The sequence below is a fragment of the Cryptotermes secundus genome, unplaced genomic scaffold, assembly GCF_002891405.2.
Source record: "Cryptotermes secundus unplaced genomic scaffold, Csec_1.0 scaffold66, whole genome shotgun sequence".
Lineage (NCBI taxonomy): Eukaryota > Metazoa > Arthropoda > Insecta > Blattodea > Kalotermitidae > Cryptotermes > Cryptotermes secundus.
Genome location: NW_019731262.1, coordinates 2,422,829 through 2,444,108, shown reverse-complemented (window position 1 = coordinate 2,444,108; position 21,280 = coordinate 2,422,829).

Below are 21,280 nucleotides of genomic sequence, written 5' to 3'. Positions count from 1 at the left end.
ATCCTCTATCTATTTTTATTGGCAAGGCCCCCCTGGACTCTCCCATTGAGCTGGACGTGTGCAGAGCCCAATTGGCTTGCTTATGCATCAGAACCTGTTTGCCCGGCGCACTCATGCGGAAGACATATTCAAGGATTCAACATTCTTGTATTACTGCATGTGTACAGCTGCGAATGTGATACAGCCTTTATTCCTACACCATAATACATTAGTTTTATGATCTCATAATATTTTTATAAGACAAAGCTCTTTGACTCTTTAAAGCACGGTGATCCGTATAAGAGGTAATGTTTCCTTGTGCATCGGGCTGTGAAAATACATGAGGGAGTGGAGGTACAGCTCCAACATTCTTATAGTCGGCGTAGATGGAGGTGAGTGGCGAGCTTGAAGCTAACTTTTGTCGTTTTACACTGGTGAAAGAGCTCCCGGCACCCATTTTATGGGACACTTGGGGGGTACAAAGCCGGTCTAGACATAAGGTAGTTATCCGTTTCATATGATTCTTAGAAAAGACAGCGATTATTTCCATAAAGTCCATTGAAGGACTGGTTTTTGTAAGAGAAGTAGTGTGTTCACTGTGAGGTAGAAACTTATTTATATGCATCCTTAAACAGAAATTCTTGCTAAAATTTCGCATCCCAGAAGGCAGTAATCTGTGTGGCAATGAACGTTAGGGTTTTGTGAAATGGGGGGGGGGGGGGCAAGTTCTTGTAAATCTGGGTTACTATTTTTTTTCTCAAGAACGACCCTGCTCCTTGGAGTTGGTTAGTTACGTTATATTCAAGTTTTGGGGGCGGGGGTGTATCAGTAACATGTAAATATCAAATTTCTACTGCATCGGTATTTCCGGATTGAGTTTTTGCTTTCGTTTCATGGGTTTATTTTTTACTTATTTTCTGCCATAAATTTTAGTTTTCATGGTTATTTCCAAAAAAAAAATATTTTAAAATTTCTTGTTATCTCTCGCTGACAAAACCTGAACCCAGGTACGTAAATACTTGTAGGTGACTGATCCACCGTAGCCATGCGAGTCGTATTAGGCGACGAAAAGGAACAGAGTGTCGCCATGTCCGTGGAGACATAAATACATGGACCTAGACTTCCAGGTTGGGGAGGGGGGGGGGTTGATGGCTCGCAGAGCCGTCAGATATAAAAGTATGGTCATGAGTCCTATGGGACTCAGAACCAAAAATCTCTGTGCTGGCGAGGACCAGCAATCATTTAGCAACTAGGGACCGAGTTACCTAACGTAGAACAAAGGTAGCGTGTACGCAGAAAGATGGACTCCGCCTCTCGTCGAAGAGGAGAACCCAGTTCTGAAAACGTACGTGTTTAGGAATGAATAAAAAACTTGGTCATGGATCTTGACGAGATTCGAAGCTAAAAATGCCTTGCTGGCGAGAGCCTGCAGCAATTTACTCGACCGATCGACTCCACTTAGGTTGTTCAGTGATTGAGAATGGTTTCTTTTTTTTTTTTTAACGGACAGAACTGAGTAGATGTAACTGCATATTGACACCTGAGAACGGAAACAGATCTGATTTACGAAACGTTGTGTTCTTTCAGAATGCCGCGTGATGGACGAAGTCCAGAAATTCATCAATTTCAGAAAGATGTCGATTACTTCACCGAAGCACTGTAATAACCTATGTCATCAGTGAACTTATAACTAGGTAACAAAATAACAAACAACTTTGATTACTGTAAGTGTCGTGACTGCCCATCAGAAGTAATCATACTTCAGTTTACATTTCCATTCTATTAGTTTTGCAACGCCTAAGCCCCGCAGGAACCCATTATAATGAGTGAGATAGGTCAGTTATGCCCACAAATAGCCTCACGTTCCTTGCTGCAGAACCTATTGTTCGGGTGCATTGCACATAGCACTTAGTACTGAACTTTGATTCCTGAGCCAATTATCGTGTATCACAAGCCATTGGAAATCTTTCGGATGAATCCCGGTCAATTTAACTCTAGCCTCAAGATTATTTCGTAACGAGGTAAAAAGGTCTATTTCCTCCCCACTGCTTCCATTTATGATTACCGGTCTCTTGTTCATTTTATTCTTCTTTTGTAGTTTTTGCCTCTGCCGGAAAGATAAAGCCCCAGAAACGCATCTACTCAGAATTATTGGGGTTTTGCACTTTGTCCACCGTCCGGTATTCTAGAAACTAGAAATCGCGATGTTTCGGAAATTGGATCTGTTTCCGTCCTCAAATGAAGGGGGACACGAACTCTGTCGGGTTCCTCAGACAGAATTAACCTCAAACACTGGACAACAAACCCTGCCAAAATCACACTACTACTGGCGATCAGACAGTCAGTCAGTCAATCATGGTTTCGAGTCCCATTGGGAGCTCATGACCAGATATTTATTGTTGTTTGAAAGTTAATGTCTTGTTTGTGTGACACCCTCTTTAACGAGAGGACGGGTCTGTCCTTTTGGACAACCCCTGTCAAATTTACACAACTATTTAATCACCTGAGACCAGGTTAATTCGGAAGGAGTTAACAGGAAAATATGCAATAAAAATTGTGATAAAGCACGCACATTCGTGGAACTAGGATAGAGAGATAGATAGAAATTACCGCTACAACCCTAGCCAACAAAACCAAGTGCATGGCAAACAACGCCTAGAAGGAAACGGAAAATTTGTGAAGACATGCAGTATCTAATGAGAGAGCCATCTGTGGTGTAAAATATGAACACTCGAGACTAAAACCTAATGGAAGGCCGCGCCATAGCTCAAGCGGTTAGTCGCTGGCTTCCCACAGCGGCGGCCCGGGTTCGATGATGGGTCTGGTCAATTGGGATTTGTGGTGGACAAAGTGGCGCTGTGGCAGGTTTTCTCCGAATACTTCGGTTTCCCCACCAAATTCTCCATCATCATAATCATCTGGGCAGGCTACAATAGGCCAATTAGTGGCCGCCGTGCCGAGTGGACCCAGTCGGACTCCAACTCTCCCCACCCCCACTAAGCGAAAACCTTATGGAAACCCATGAAGAGTCTGTCACGTCTTACAGATCTTCTCTGAGAGTCAGAACCCTCATTGCTGAAGAAGGGGATTCAGGTAGGAGAAACGTCCGAACTGGGTTGGCTGACTGGATTGGTGAAGCACGTTACATGAGTTGATTCTTTATGTTCTACCACGCGTCTACTGCCTGATTAAATATACACTCAAGTGCCAAAAGTCATGAGATAGCAGTACGTAAATTTATTTTTAAGTGGCGCCACCGTCCCTTGACGGCTTGGGAATGCCCATAGCAGTATCAGTTGTGAGGTGTTCTCTCGTGAGTGAGGTTGAACACCGGGCAGTCTGCTCTTGGCAAGCCGACGTGAATTATCGGAGTTCGAACGGGGCATGATAGTGGGTGCCAGGTGGATGGGACATTCCATTTCCGAAGTTGTGCGGTCATTCAATATTCCTCGATCCACGGTGTCACGTGTGTACCGGGAATGCCTTGTGGAAGGCATTTCCACCCACCGTGGACAGCGCAGTGGCCGACACGGGTGTTTAATGATCGTGACCAGCGGCGTCTAGCTAGAACTGTCCGTGGTAACAGACAAGCGACACTGGCTGAAATCACATCCACATTCAGTGCAGGAGGTACCAGACGCATATCCAGCAGGTCAGTGCAGCGTTCTTTAGCTTCCATGGGATATGGGCGCAGAAGACCGACCAGAGTGCCTCTGTTGACACCACGACACCGGACACAGCGCCTCATCTGGACTTGTGACGTCGCTAGTTGGACCCTGGAGGATTGGCAACATGTGGCGTGAGCCGATGAGTCACGGTACCAGTTGTTTCAGGCGGATGGTAGGGTTCGGGTGTGGCGCAGACCCCAGTTGTCAACAAGGCACCGTGCAGGCTGGTGGTGGTTTCATACTGGTGTGGGGTGTGTTCACGTGGCATGAGTTGGGTCCGTTCGTCCACCTAAACACGTCATTGACCGGTGACCGCTACGTTACACTGCTTGGTGACCACTTGCAGCCCTTCATGGACTTCATGTACCCCCACAACGATGGGATATTCCAGCAGGACAATGCACCGTGTCATCGGGCCGGAGTTGTCCAAAATTTGTTCGAGGAGCATTCTGGAGAATTCCGACGAATTGTGTGGCCACAACGTTCGCCCGACATGAACCCAATCGAGCATTTATGGGACGTGGTGGAGAGGTCCATTCCCACCCAAAATCCTGCACCTATAAATACCAGGGAGCTGTGGGCGGCTATCCAGACGGCATGGCTCAATATCTCTCCAGAGGTCTCTCGTCCGCTTGTGGAATCGATGCCACGTCGACTGGCTGCATTTTGCCGTGCTAGAGAGGGTCCTACACGATGCTAGGTACATATCCCATGACTTCTGGCACTTCAGTGTAGTTGTCAGTGGGCAAACCCACTTCTTTCTGCGGACTAAAGTGATCCTTGTGCCCTTTATCTCACTAAGACTGGTGTTCCGATAGACAATACATTCATCTTTATTTTATATATTCTTAAGTTAGGTATCCTGTTGTGTGTATCACTAATATAATATATAGTGTATCCGTCAATTACAATTTTCTGTCTTTTAGAATTGATGTTTATCAAAACGTTACAGCGCTACATGTTTGGGTCTTTCGACCATCATCACGCGATTCTGAATAATAAATTGTGTCATTAATCGTTCCTACACTGCTCGCGGAATAGGCCCGTTACTATTGGTCTTGCTATATTAGTACAAACGATACATTTAAATATATGTATACACACAAGTACTCACTGCATATGTATATTCATCGCAATGCCTATGTGTCAGCATCCAATTCGACAACAGATGATAGGATTTTAATTAATTTGGTTTCGAGAAATTTTTTTAAATTTGTTGATGTCCTAATACTGCTTAAATCTAAAAAAGAAAGGATGCCTGAAATGTTATAGTTTAATCGGTATAGCGACAACCTCCGGACTGATCGACCGAGGAACTGAGGTTCGATTCCGGACAGGTACAAGAACTTTCTATCTTCTCTATAGCGTTCAGAATGACGCCGAGGCCACCCAGTTAACAGGGAATATTTTGAGGATAAAAGCAGCCGGGAATGCGAGCTGTCTCCTCATCTCTCCCTTGAACCAAAGTTAGGAATATCTGGGACTATATCTCCACTCCATAATTGAAGCGATGCTTAAGTAAGCACAGCGATAACTGTACCGTTTACCTGTACAGAACAATAGCAGAATGATGATTATCAGGGGAAAATCGAAGCATTTCATCCACCAGTAATCTCACATGTACTCACCCGGATTAAAACCCAAGTCTCCGTAGTGAGAAAACACCGTCTGCTTGCCTGAGCTGTGTCACGGCTCATGTGACTGCAATATATTAAGGCTTGGCCCGCTATCTGTCATATATTTTATTAAGCTAACTGTTCTCAGGATATGAGCCACAGACCTCGAGAATGAAGGCGAACTAGTTAAGGTAGCAGTGACACAGATGTAGGATGCTCACGTGCTCATCAGGCGTCTAGTGGTGAAAACAAAGCAGCGATTTGACAACCCGTGTAATTAAATGATGAAGGATCGCTGAAGTCGTTATCTGAATCAATCCAGTCGAAACTGGGTCTCAGTGGCCAGTGCATGTTGCAACGCCTAGCACGGGCTGGAACTGAGATGCAACTCACTTTGACACCGTTCGCTCGCGAGACGTTGGAAAGAGAGTCAAAGAGAACCTGAGCTTCGACGGACATGACCCTAGACTTATGTGTTTTTTTATAAATTTTGCGGAATGGACGTATAAAAATTGGTAAATTGATAAAGGAATAAGTATACAGAAAAGTTCTGTGTAGGGATAAAGTAGTTCAGAACCTGCCTTGTAATATTTAAGTATTTATTTTTTTTTATCCGTTTGTTTCTTATAAACCGGGATAGTTCAGTCGGTATAGCGACTGGCTACGGACTGGACGACCGAGGGGTCGGAGTTCAAGTCCCGGTAGTGTAAAGAATTTTCACTTCTCCATTCCTCCAGACCATCTCGGTGGTCCACTTAGCCTCCTATGAAATGGGCACCGGGGGCTCTTTCCCGGGAGTAAAGCGGCCGGGGCGTGAAGGTGACCACTCACCTCCAACTAGTATCGAGGCCAAGTAAATGTGGATCTATACATCCACACCCCCGTACGTCTTCATGGCATAGTGCTTAATTAGTTAAGCATAAGGACAATTTTACCTTACCTATATGTGTTTATTTCTTATTTATCAATCATTTATTTGCATCTTCATTTGCTTGTTTGTTCATTTATTTGTTTATTTTTGTTTCTTACTTTTTATTTCTTCAGTTGTGTGTTAATTATTTGTTTATTTATTGCTTGACAACGAAAACAAAAGACAAAACCAGAATTACAGCTGCAGAAATGAAATTTATATATGATACGAACATAGTGTCACGTACCATGTGTGTGACTCTCGACGGGGTTTAAATTGGTGAATGGATTTATTCACCACAAACACACGACTCGGAACTACACGCAATTACAGAGCCAGCGCTAATCTCAACAATTAACAAATTACCACAGCACAGATAAGTCTTTTTCCAGCCTGCTGTGTTTTCACCAGCCGTTCCCTGGCAATGGCTTCTTCAGCTTCGCGCGCTCAAATCCTCTCTGCACGGAGGCTCACTTCCAACTGTCTCTTTTCCCCACATTCTCCCATACAGAACTGACTCGGTTACCCCAAATGCCTTTCTTATAACCCCTTTGCACGGACAAAATAGAAGACACCGTTTCCAACAGTACCTGTATTGTATGTTTATCCGTTGCCACTTGAACGTACTTATAGAGCCGTTACTAGAAAAGAATGTTATTTCAGAGTCGTTCGCTGGCAACTGCTGTTTCACTGGCTCCACAATTCTTGCTTGGAGCAAATATGCTGTAATAGAAAAACACTTGGATGGACCAGAAGAATAAATCAATGAATATTAAAAGAATTAAAAATAGAATTAATATTGAACGAAATTTGAGACATGAAACCAGCTGGATTTACGATTTCGGCAGAGTGTGAGGAAATAGGCTTCCGAAACTATTAGGCAATTACAAACCCTATGGATTAAGGAAGTGGCCAATATCTTTGAAGAGACTATTAGAAAGACGAGTCTGGAATGACTGAAATAGTTACCGAACTCCCTGACTACTAGATGATGATGATGATGATGATGATGATGATGATGATGATACGTTTAGCGACGCGGTCGGTATCTCAGAGAGTACAGAGTAAACGTTTATAATGATCAGTGAATACTGAGTTGAAAAAAACGTGAAAAAAGCTGACGTAGAGGCCTTGATGTGTTATACCCACAGTTACCAGGACGCACTGAGGCAAAGCAAGGAAAGGTCTCGATCAGAATAGCCGGATTCTGGGCCAGTATTTGAACTCAGCACCTCCGGCATGTAAGGTATAAATATTGCGCCTTATCCTTTGAACAATATTTCTGACAACGAATTTAGTTGCGCATTGTACAACATCGTAGTGTTTGTGGAAGTCAGCTTGTGAACCTGAAGATTGTTCTCCATGTAGTAGTCCTCACTTTTCCCAGAGTTTTAGGGTAGTCTTGTCGGCAGGTAAGAAAGAGGGTGAGATACAAACAGATGAGTGTTCAAAAACACCTTCTATTCACGGCCATAAAGAACTATGGCGCCTCACCTCTGTAGCACAAATAACCTGCGTTTTTACACGTCCTAACATCCGATTACATTGTCCAGATGTTGTAAAGCGACCAGTTAAATTGCGACCCCCGCCCCCCCCACCAAAATGTTCCTTCTCCGAAAGGAAACGCCAGATATTTAAAATGCTACAAAATTCAAGTCCCTTATTTTTTCGGTAACAGTATATTCGAAATTTGTAGAACTCTCACAGGCTTGACTGCGGAGAACATTCCCTTCTGGGATACGGAGCCATCTGATCTGTTTCTTGCTGACTGCATTCTTACCTCACTCTCCGATGATAGAGGTGGAAGCAGTGTGTTCCTCCGAAACGTCTGTTCATTCTGCGGTGTCACATTCCATAATACAGAATGCTAAAATGGTAAAGTTGTCTCTGTGCTTAACTAATTAAGCACTACTCCATGACGGAGTATGGGGGAGTGGATGTATATGTCCACATTTTCTTGACCTCTTCACTAGCTGGAAATAAGTGGTCAGTTTCGCGCCCCGGTCGCTTTACCCCTGGGGAAAGAGCCCCCAGTACCCATTAGATAGGAGGCTGGGTGGGCCCCAAAGCCGGTCTGGGGGACGTGGAGTGGAGAAAATTCTTGACCCCACCGGGACTCGAACTCTGACCCCTCGGAAGTCCAGCCCGTAGCCAGTTGCGGCTCTCATTCCATAAGACAGAAATCTGTGTAGTTACCCCCGTCAACGCAGTTCCAGCTCCGGTGAAGCTCCTTTACTGGCCCCAGTCCCTAGCAACAGGGACCACAGCTCGCCAATGTAACTTGTAATAATTCAGAATTTTCTGTGGGTTGCAGTTTCATTATACATTGTGTTTCTTCTATCCTCTCGGCAATGCCAGTGTGCGGTGACCTCCATTACCTTTGGGCAACGCCCATTCATATTCAATAGGGTCAGAGGTCAACATTAATACGCCTAATCTATGGGTGGCTTCGACCATTGGCCGGGTAGCGTTAATGGCGAAGGTTTTTCATACCTACATTCTTGACCGCACCTCAGAATTTTGCTGGAGTCAGCTGCTTGCCTATATGTGGTGGTGCGGTCAAGAATTTATGGAACTTTGTGTAAACTTCACCATACTCCTTTCATGACGTGATGTATGATCACGTGGAATAATCGTTAATTTCGTCACTCTGTATTCCGTGTCAGAGATGAAGCTCCCAGATTAAGAAATCGAAATTGTGATACTGTGCTGCGTGATCCGTATTGTCGCACACATCAAGAGGCAATGCTACTTGCCCAGACCGTCTTTGAGAAATATCAACACCAAATTCTGACGTAGATCGTGATATTATCATTACCTCCACTCCCGCATGCCTCTTCATGGCATGATGAGAAATTAAGGTGGCAAATTTGCTTTTACTTTTCACTTCAGTCATTATGTTGACACAATGCTTAGGGTCCGCGGACCAATTGTTGATAACCATTGCTACATGAGGATAGTCACAGTCAGGCAGATGCGGTCTGAAATGTTTCGAGGTTCTTACAGCGTAGTTTTCTGGTAGATCCTGAAGGGTTCGTACCATAGTGTATATCGCTCAAACCAGAATTACGTGGTTTTCGGCTAGGAGCAGGGATAGCTCAGTCGGTATAGCGACTAGCTGCGTGCTGGACGACCGAGGGGTCGGAGTTCGAGTCCAGAGAGGCTCTGGGGTTCACTCAACCTCCCATCCAGTGGGTACAGAGCGTTCTTCACGGCATAGTGCTTAACTATTTAAACACAGGCACAATCTTACCTTCTACTCGGTCTTCGGACATCGTCCATCGTCCTGTATTGTAGAAACTAGAGAACACTACGTTTCGGAAACTGGATCTATTTCCGTGCTTAGGTGAAGAGGGGGGGGGGGAAGACACCTACTCTGTTGGGTCCCTTAGAAAGGTGGTTCAGTGACTGAGGTTAGCTCTTTATAAGGGAATCAGCAGAGTAGTGGTATTCCCCCTGACCTGAGGACGGAAATAGAACCCGTTTCCCAAACATAGTGTTTTCTAGTTTCTAGAATACAGGACGAGGGACAAAGTCCGAAAACCCTATAATTCTGAGCACCGTTTTCTGGGCTGTCCCATCGGACATTCTCGTAGGCGGATTCCGACGATTCGGAGAAAAATTCTCCCTCCATCTTCACGGTTAAAGCGTATAGACTGAACCTACAGCCCTGTTGATGTAGTGAATACATTCCAGTGAAACTTCGGCATCAGCCTACAAGGCTACACGGTGTCACAGTCAAGAAAACCAAACGTTATTGTGAGGCAAGTACAGAATTGCCTTTGTGAGGAAGACGGAGCTCGACGTAGCCGCAGGGCGACACGACGCGTCGCGTCGTTATTTTGGGTCATCGTGAGGAAGGAGTTGTGTGGGTGGGACAGGGTTCTGACCCACGGGCAGCGAGTGGTGGAGTCCTGGCTATTTGTGTTCATGGCGGGGGTTAGGGGGAGCAAAGGCAGTAGTGCTGGTGTGGTCTGGTCAGGCAGCTATTACGTCATTTCCTGTTAGGAGGAAATTTTGAGTCAACGGCCATCAGCACCATAACCAAAACCAATGATGATAATAATACAACACGTTCAGTCCGTAAGGTGAAGTGGTCAGTGTGGCCCTTTATTGCGGAACACTCCTCTGAAACGATAACAATTTCCTGTTAAGTACAAAGAATATTAATGTATGAGGTTTGAGGTTTCCTCGGCAGTAAGGAATTGTATTGTGTTCTTCTGAGTTATGACAGTGCTTAGGATGGGAGCGTTTCGGGGGAACAAATTGCCTAAATGTTCGTGGTAGAAGTGTTATTTCGTACTGTGTGATAAAGGTTACGCCGATAAGTAAGCACTAACTTCTCGAAGAAACATACTGCCTCCATCCTCAGAACATAATGCGGTCTTCTGAGCTATGACGCCGTGTCCCATGGCAGGTAGATGCGTACTAACTTTTGGGTGGGATATATTGTGACCATCTTCAGGAGACAAATATTCCTTCAAATTGCTCTTCTGAATTACGACACTGTGTAGTCTGGCCGGCGGAAACAAATTGTTCGAAGGGACACGATTCCTCCATCGTCATGGTAAAAGTAAAGATAACCCTGTAGCAGGCCGTGAAGGCCCATAGGGTTGTGAGACGTTGAGGATCCCACATTATCTAGACAATCGGCTCGCAGATGGCGGTGAGGTTGTCAGCTTTACGCTCCGGCCGCGCTTTACTCCCCAGGAAAATTATTTAATTCCTGATACTCATTTCTGTTAGAGGCTGAGTTGATCCCAGGGCCATATTGCGGCTGGAAGGATTAGGTCAATTGAAAAAATCTGCGCGTGTATAGACGGGGTAATTAAGCTGTGAACTGGAGGATCAGTCTATCATGGCGTCAAGCTCCATCTGGGGCCCAAGACCATACTTTTATTACTGTCAGATAGTTTGTGGGTCTCTTGATGTGGGGCGTCCTCTCTGAGGAGAGGACGGGTTTCTCATTTACAATTGCTGTTGGTCCTCGGTAGCGCAGTCATTCCCGGGTCCGAGTCCCGCGGGACTCATGACCATGTTTTACTGTCTTAGATTCGAGACTCCCCCAACCTGGAGGACCAGGTCCTCGTATTTTTATGCCCCCAGGAACAGAGTAGCCCGGTTATACCCCCAGGCACTGGGTTCCATTTTCGTCGCTTTCTATATAACTTGCAGGGCGCTGGAAGCAGCATGTTCCTCCGAAACGTCTGTGAATATCTACCGGACCACACTGCGTGACATCCCAAAAAGATAAAAGACAAAGTTTTCCCTGTGCTTAACGAAATAAGGACTACGCCATGAAGGCGTATGGGGGAGTGGATGTATAGATCCACATTCGCTTGACCTCGGCACTATCTGGAGGTGAGTGGTGATATTTATGAAAACAGTAATCATATTTATCGCTATGAGAACTCCAAATGGCTCAAATGTAATAAGGTACTTAAAGAGACAAGAAAAAACATCTGGAAAGTAAGTAAGGTGGTGGACAAAGTGGCGCTGGGGCAGGTTTTCTCCGAGTACTTCGGTTTCCCCTGCCAATCTTCATTCCACCAATTACTCCATATTCACCCTCACCTATCATCTGGGGCTGGTACAATAGGCCAGAAGTGGTGGCAGTACAAGGGACTTAGTCCCACCCCACTGGCAATAATAAAACAAAAGAGGTATAGTACGGTAAAGTTGTCCCTGTGCTTAATTAATTAAGCTTTATGCCATAAAGACATGCGGGGAGTGAAGGTATAATTCCACCTTTCATGTTGGGGGTGTGTGATCAGCTTCACGCTCCTGGCACATTACTCCAGGGGAAAGTGCCCCCGGTACCCATCGGATAGGAGGCTGGCCTGGACACTGTAGGGAAAAGAGAAATCTTGCACTGCCGGAATTGGAACCTGGGCAGTCCAGCCCGCAGCCCGTCTCTATACCGAAGGAGCTGTAGTAACCATGGAGCCGTCTGCTGACGGACTGAACGCGCCTTTCCCTTTCTCGCTGTTCACACAGAACATTCCTGTAGGATGAGTTAGCTGAGCGGTTCCAAAATATCGTCACTTCTCGCCGCTTGCCCTGCACCTAATTGAACAGAAGCGCTTTTTGTAAGGGGGAGAAACCATCCATCGGAGGCAGCCGAGATTTGACGCAGGGTGGTGGAGCAGGAGTCAGTGGACTGCTCTGTTACCCGCTACATGTTGCTTATTAAACGACGTTTTTAATGGCTCAGATTGCACGGTGTCGAAAGTTAGGAATATTGATTAATAATGTGTTTGCAACAATGAGGGTGGAAACCATCATGGAATGATGCCGTCTATTCTGGTAGATCAGTACCAACGTTTCGGAGGAACTTCCTCCCGTCTGCAAATGTTAGTAACAATTTTCAGGATAGCGTGCCCTCGCCGAGCAAGTTATCTCACACGGCATGTCACGTGACTGGTATTCGGCAAGTGCGTGGTTCCAACCTAGACAGGGACACCTACTATCCTGACTGTGGCTCTCGTGCTTTTCCTCAGTCTCGTCAGACGAGTGCCGGAATGGTGCTGTTAGGCAGGGCAAGAGGACTTCCTTTCTTGTTTCTCCAATTAATTATTCACCTTCATTAGCTCATCCGACGCTACACAACCAGATTTACTGAGAAGTATTGGGTCTTGAACGGGGTCCACTCATCCTCGTGAGGATAATTGAGTAGCTGTTTCACGGAAATAGCGGCTTCGGCCTAGAAAACTGAAATTAAAGGCCGTGGGGATTCGTTGCGCTGACCACGCGGCACCCTCAGGACGTTAAATTTTGCACTAACTTCGCCGACAAGCGGCGGTCGCTTGACCGGCATAGTTCGCTTGCGACTACAGGCCACGGAGTTTGTTTTTGTTTTGTTTGTCGTTAAATTAGAAACAAACGTTCACGGGGAGAAATTAATGAACGGCGCCACTCGTCTATTTGTAGTGACTGCGTGTCATAATCTGATTTGCTGAACAGTTCCCTCAGTGCAATGATGGGATATGGCCTGAAAGGTCATTCCTGGTTCGATTGCCAGCAGGGGCACTGGGACTGACCCAGTCTCCTGTCCAGTGGTTACTAGGGCCTCTTTCTCCAAGGGTAAGGCAGCTGAGGCCTGAAACTAATGATCTCTCCGTCTAGTAGCGAAGTTAACAACATATGGAGATATACCTCCACGTGTCTTCGTGGCCCCGCGAAACGATGAAACTAAGAATTAAAAATAATATGATGTATAGACTCATTCTTAAGCGGTGGCTCTGCAGGCCGTCCTGGACACCGGCTCGGTAAACACGTTCGCGCAGCAATGAGTACACACGCAACAATAGTTACTGTCGGAGACGGGGCGTTCCTATGTGGTCCATGCCGAGATATTATGAACAAGGGATAAAGTCAGTTGTTAGGCTGTTCTGTACGGGAGGCTACGAAGAGAGGACCTCAACACTGGAAGCTCCAGAAGAATCTACAGGAAACGGCTGATGAAGACACAGCAGGCTGGAAAAGACCTAGCGGGTGATGTGGTGATTTGTGAACTGTGGAGATTAGCCGTGGCACTGTACTTGCTTGGAGTTCCGAGTCATGTGTATAAGTGGTAAGTAAATCCATTCACCAATCCAAATCCCCGCGTAGAGTCACACTCCTATCTGACAGTACACACATAGCTACGGAATCTCTTTAGCATTCATAACGTCTATCAAACTTGCATCTGTCCTGTGGTGAACAGGATATTACCTTATGCCTGTACCTTATACATTCAGCTGGAAACAGACACAGGGCAAAAGGAGATGAGAGAAAAAGAAAAGAATAGTTACTTATTATAACGGTAATGTACAGAAACGAATAGTGGTTTGTTCCAATGACAATCGCCAAGATAGTCTCAGACACTAATTATCTTCATTTCTGATTACATAGTAAAGTCCTTATGGTCATTACTCTGTCAGACAGAATAAATCATTATTGCTAAGTGCCTTGAGATAAGTGTGTTTATGAAACAGTCTTAACTATGTAGCCTCAAGGCCATGTCATAGCCAGTGATATTCTCTGTCTGTGTTTGTTAAGCACGCTGTATATCTGTGCGTTGCTTGACAAGAAAAAACTTATCTGAAGCCGAAGAATGTTCAATGTCACAATTATAATATTTAACTCTTCATAATAGAGATGTAATTTGTTTCCTGTGAGGAACGAACTGAATTCTTATGTTATTTGAAAGTGTATCTGTGCGTTCCATATGATTCTCGCAATAAACAGCGATTATTTCCCTAAACAGCATTAACCGGTTGGTCTCTGTAGCGGAGACGCAATGTGTTTCCTGTGAGGCACGAATTGAATTTATATATACTGCATTCTGCCCACACAGTGTATTTATGTGTTCCGTATGGTTCTCACAATAAACAGCGATTATTTCCCTAAAGAGCATTAACCGGCTGGACTCTGTAGCGGTGACATAATGTGTTTCCTGTGAGGTACGGACTGAATTTATATATACTGCATTCTGCCCACACAGTGTATTTGTGCGTTCCGTATGGTTCGCACAGTAAACAGCGACGGTTTGCCTTTTGCCTCAGCTCTCGTAAACCATTCTCTACTTCTTAGCCATTTCAAATTTTTACTTCCATGTTCCTTTCACCATGTGGATTACTTTATAACATTTCTTATCCGCCGTTTTATGATCCATTCGAATCACATACAGCAACCACGCGTATCTTCTCGTGTTGATGTCCTACACCAGCTAAGGTGTTTTATGTAGTTCCTTCAGTTCTTATTTGCTAAATCTTCTGGTTAGTTATAGGTTCATATACATTCATCAAAATATATCGGTCTACCTATTTCACGTAAATTTTTTATATTCACTCATGGGTCATATTTCCCATCCAGTCGTCAGAAATGCTTTAAACATTGCTTCGCATGTTTTAATTTCTGATGCACTACTTGTATGACTAGACTTCAAAATTACCTACCATGCTTCACAGTTTGACACACGGTAGCGTAGTTGGTTGAGGCAACATACTACACGCTCGAAGGTACCGGGTTCGATTCTCGGTGAGGACATTGTATTTTTCAATTGTTTTGATGCTTCCAGCCGCACTATGACCCTGGGATCGACTCAGCTTTTAACAGAAATGAGTATCAGAAATCTTCCTGGTGGTAAAGGGCGGCCGTCTCGTAAGTTTGACAACCTCACCGCCATCTGTGAGGCGGTTGTCTAGAAAATGTGGGAGCTTCGACGTCTCACAACCCTATGAGCCTCCACAGCCTGTTAACAGGGATAGCTTTACACAATATGAACCAATGTCACGAAATATCTTACATTAAAGAGAATTGCTTTCTAGAAATCAGTAGAATACAGGTAAATATCTTTTTTTCATAAGTAGGAGAGGCCATTCTGGAACTTCTCCAAATGTCACTGACTCGTCATTGCTTGCTGTGACTCACAGCTTTGACAGTTATGTCATCGAATTGTCTCACGTAAGTGGTATTTAAATAATCCCCTGAAGTACAGAGAATAATTAGCACCATGTAATACAACCGTCTTCAAAAGCTTTTGAACCGGACAGCGATTTCTGCACTGTCAGCAATTGAGAGACAGAACGTCTTATTCTAACAGAAAACATGCATTGCTTTGCTCGGTTTATGCGTGACATCCGTTCTGCAAATTCAGATCAACTATCCCGTTGAAGTAACGGGTCATTATATGGCTGTATTTTCCTCTTTTTAAGAGGTGTAATGTTTAATATCATGTTCTTTGTGAGTCTTGATGCTTCTGACTATGAAGGTTACTGTCTCCCGAGAAGTGACACCGTGCATTCTGATAGATCGTTACAAATGTGTTACACACAGCGCCGTGAGAATCTTGGATTTCGTGAGATTTCTTGTTCATACAGTCGTGCCTGTGAAGATTATGTCAATTTCTTAACTTGTGACGTCATATAGTCTGGTAGACACAAAATGTCGAAGAGTAACATAAGTTAACAAGAAGCAAGAAGAAACTGATTGAGATTGAGGCTGTTTATTGTTCCGAAACGTCGGTAAAAATCTGCAAGAGTTGACGTTGTGTATATAGAAGAAAATTGAAGCTGTAACGTGAACCAGCTGTGGCTCTTGTGCTTGCGGAGTTCAACTCCTGCAAATAGCTGGACAGTCATTCACGCCTGTATGGTTGGTACACACTCGAGTGTTGTTGAACTTGGGGAAACAGAAACGGATCTTGGCTATTTCTGAACGGGGTCCAAGTGTGAAAACTGAAGAGGGCCGCTATACATCATGGTCAGTACGAATCCAATTCCCTCCCTGCACGCTGTCGCAACTCCCAGCCTTCGTATGAGATCAACATTTATAACGTAAGATATACATATCTTCAAGGTTATTGGGTCATAACTCCGTGTAGTCTGGTAAATGTTTACTGACATGTTTTGTAGGTTGTTTTACGATGCTCTTAGTAGCTAGGTTTCTTGGCGTCATGTTGTAAGATGACAAGTGAATGACGAATTGCGAAAGATGCAAAATGTAGCGGTGATGACCAACTCGAGGTTCTTTGCAGGCGTTTTCCATGAGGGACGGATGAAAAACCCCCCAAAACACCAATGAGGATAGCCAGTGTGCTGTCTCAAATTAAAACCGAGCGGATGAATATGAGGGCATAGACTCACCTCTAGTTTAATCCGCTCTGTTTTCGGAGTAACGTGCTGATTCTATCTTAAGGATGTTTTTTGCCGTGAAGGTAGAAGGAACTTGTTCGAAAATGTGAGTTAATATCGAGCTCATAAACATTACCAGACTCCACGTCATCAGATCCAAAAATATAAAAATCTTCAATGGTACAACACAAGACTTCACATTAACGTCGTATTTTGCAATCACAAGGAAAAAAATTATCGTTGTATATTATTTGAAGTTATCACAGTAGTGAGCACTGTGTGACGCCGTGTAGTCCGGTAGATGTCTACTCGTGTTTCTTCTCCCTTCCTGTTTCTTGCTGGTCTCTTGTCTGTCTTACTTTTTGAACCTGAAGATGGAAGCACTATATTCTTCTGGGTCATTGAACTTCTGCCGGTCTACACGGCGACATATCCCACACAGGCATGTGATCCCTAATCTTATTTAGAATACAAATAGATCAAGGGAATGACATTTTGTTATGGAATTGTGTAAATGATGCTTAGGTATTTCTAAAAATGTTTTTCACCAGAGTGTAAATTTATGTCAGCAAAGAAGCCTGGGTGTGGGGATTGGGGATCCTTAAAGAAACCCCCCACAAACGTGAAGCCTGATACCTGTATGGGTCAGTATAATATTTATTTTTTTCGTCTATTGTAGAAGTAAAATTGACCACGTCACTTTGTGTATGATGGATGGTCTGAATGGTCCAGGCACAGTGCGTGACTCCTGCGAGAGTGTGGCGCACACAAAACAGAGCGGCGCAAACCGGAACTGTCCAGGCTGCGAATTGCTCGCAAGTAACCAGGGATGATACAGCATATCTTTTATATTCCTCTTGTTCGTTCGCCGTTTTCTTTACACATCTTTGGCTCGAAGGTAACAGAGAAGATGTCAAATGACGGACAACGATCTATAGAGTGTTTTAGAATAAATGTAATGCTTTTTTCGAAGGGGGATCGTAGTATTCCGAATTCTTTAAGGAGTATTTTCCCAATTTCTTATGAAGTTAAAGCTTAAATAAAGCAATATTAACATTTTCAGTGTCACAGTGAAGCTTTCTTTTCCTCTTTTCTTTTTACTTTTCCATATATATAAATATATATGGGCACGCGTTAGCGCAGTTGGTTGAGGCACCATGTTACAACCTTGAAGGTCGCGGTTTCGATTCCCGATGAGGTCTTTGGATTATTACAGTTCACCTAATCCTTCCAGCCTCACTATGGGCCTAGGGTCGACTCATCCTCTAACAGATATGAGTACCAGGAATCTTCCTAGGGACTAACGGGCGGCCGGTGCGTAAGGCTGACAATCTCACCACTGTCTGTGAGCCGATTGTCTAGAGAAAATGTGGGAGCCTCGACGTCTCACAACCCTATGGGCCTCTACGACCAGTCACAGGGAGAGTTTTACTTTTTTACCTTATATATATGTGTGTGTGTGTGTGTGTGTTCTCTAGCGCCTAAACGATTCGGCGGATTTTATTCATAATTCGATATAGTGGCATGTCTGCTGAAAAGCAGAGAGAGCCGATGCTAGGAAATGGCTCTGAAAACACGTCCGTTCTAGGCAATGGCTCAGTAGCCGTCACGTGATCGCCGTAACAGACACGCACACACTAATGGGTGAAAAGTTTTCTTTGGGGTCCGTGTCTAATATATATATATAACGAGGACCAACTGCCATTACGTGACAGTCCTGAGACGACAGTTACAATAGTAAGTGGCTGGTATAACTTTCGGCAAGCATTGCAGTCACCATCTTCAAATTTGATATGTTTAAAGAATTTTGAAAGTCCTCATGTGGATGTAGCAGTAGGTGGTTCGGCCAAAATTCGACGAAACAGAGACGATATATTATGGAACACCTTATAGGTTATATAAATTTTGTACATTTCTAGGCGTCTTATATTATTTGTAACGAAGATGGATCTTAGAATCTGTGGGTGAGGGGGAAGTGAGAGAATTAGGAGTTGGAGGATAGAAGGTTGGAAAGCTCAGAAGCGTGAAGAATTCCGTTACAGGCGATCATATTGGCTATGAAACTGACCCGGGGGGGGGGTTCGGTACAGCTGCTACAGGGTCTGCTGATTGTGGCATTGTTTAAGGAAAAAAAAAGGAACGTAAACTTGACAAATAAAAGAAGATGCCGATGAAAAAAACATAACAATTTGCAATTTTTCTTTCTCCTGTACTTATACCATTTTTATATATAACACGATCCGGATTTAGTTCCACCACGTTAGAACTGTTCCTGCAGGCCTGAGTAAACACGCGCGGGCTTCAAGTTCTGTCACAGTGCTGGCTGTCTGGAATAACTGGGGAACCCACATAATATGTGTGTACACTGACAATGGACGCAAAGAAAGTTAGACCACTGGCAGATATGCTGAGCTCAAAAATTTTAAATCAGTAACTAATAGATTTAAATTAAGACGAGCACATTAAGGCTGGGGCCACACGAACGCACAAAGTGCGTCCGTTGTAACGAACATACTTTATGACGGACGTTGCTGAGGACACCACACAGTTACAGAATTCGGTGCGTAGTTTTTTTGTCTGCAATGGAGCCAGAAGAAAGCGTAGCATTCGCCTCTTGTTTATTTCTACAACGGACGTCACGACGTTCGTTACAACGGACGCATTTTGTGTGCTCGTGTGGCCCCAGCCTAAGAAGGAATATCTTCCCTTAGCTCCATTTATATATACTATTTAACAATCTATTTCGTACCTTGTAATACCCTCACGTGGCTACTGTGTGAGTGCGGGTACACTCATGCTCAATTTCGCTGCAACAAATGTGGCGCCTACTCGAAAAGACCAACCCCTACTCTCATCGAAAGGAGACCCCATTTCGAAATATATTCTGACATATGGGCCGTTTGTATAACAGTAGAGGAACGCCCGTGAACATTCTCACGGCAACGAATACAGGCAACAAGAGAAGAACAACCGTTTTTATGCGACGGCCGGTAAACACCACTTACGAACGTGACAAAAATACGGGAAAAATGTGTTTTCTATGCGGTCCTCTCCAAGCAAACGAGCGGAACAATAGGACGTATATTGTCAGGCAAAGAAGTTGTAAACACGCGTCTTTAAAAAAGAAAGCGGTGTTTTCCGTGGAGTCCCGTGTAGAGGAGTTATCTTGAAGGCAATCGGCGCTACAAGTCAGTCAGTTCTCGGTAAGAGATAACCACGGGAAGTTGGTAGAGGAAGAAGAATTATAAGTCGGCCTGTGAAGACTTAACGTGTGTGCTGTAGTGCAGTTGTATCTGGAGTGTGACAGTTGCTGTGTTCAAATCCGTTGCCCATATTTCACAATATAAATTTGGCCATTTGGCACGACAGGGCCTGAAAACAAGAATGATTGTGCTGGCGAGGACCAACAGCAATCTACTGCTATCCTATGTTCAGAAGAAACACTGCGTATGACAAGGACAGGTTTATTAATGACGTTTAAGGAAAATTCTCTGCTTCTTTTGAAAATAATAAGAAATGGATTATTGAAGGCTGTGGCCAATGGGCAGAGCTTCTTAATATTAAAAGTGCACTGTTTGATGTATATATTGTGACGTATTTGCACTATGCAGGACAAGCCCTTCCGCGCCAGCGGTGACGTAACATCATCGGATCGCTGTTGCTGCTACGGCAACAGGCCAGTCAACACTCCAACCCCCTCCCCGCGGTGACGTAACAGGGGACACCGCTGTAACACGAGACAACAGGGAACGGTATAAAAAGCCGGCTGAGCATTATGTGACCATAGTGTGTCATCAGGAGTGACACAGTGCAGATCGTGAAGTCGCAGAGTGCAGCAGAAGTCTAGCAGTCGCCGAATGCAGCAGAAGTCTAGCGGTCGCCGAGAGCAGTGGATGTAATTATGATACTGCAGATGGCAGTAGTGGTGTAATTGTGAATTGTGTAAAAGTAAGAGATAGTGTTCAATAAAGTCGCTACATCCAAGACGATGTGAAGTTATTTGTCGCGTGACATACACCCAACACGTGACTATATATATTTACTCGTAATCGCCCAGGAGTTATTTGTAGGTTTTTGAATTTGTGCTAAAAGTGTGATCATGCCCGAACAGAATTTTGTTTATGTCCAATTGTCCACCCGCAAAATTAACTGTTAACTGGGTTTGCCAATTGCCGAAGTTGAGTCATTACAATTATTAATCTTGTGAGCACTAATTGCCTGGCTGATAAATTGCTGCTGGCCCTCGTCAGAGCAGTGATTCTTGGTTCCGAATCCCGCTTCTCTCACGACTATACTTTACTCTCTGACGGCTGTGGGAAACTGTAAGCACTGAATCTATTCTAAATAATATATAAAAATTCAGTTCGGACCTCACAGGAAAGACACTACTTCTCCATGACAAAGACCAACTGCTTAATGCCCTTTGGGGAAATAGTTTTTATTGTGAGAATCATACGGAACACAGGTTTCATGAAATGTCCCCTTTTGGAA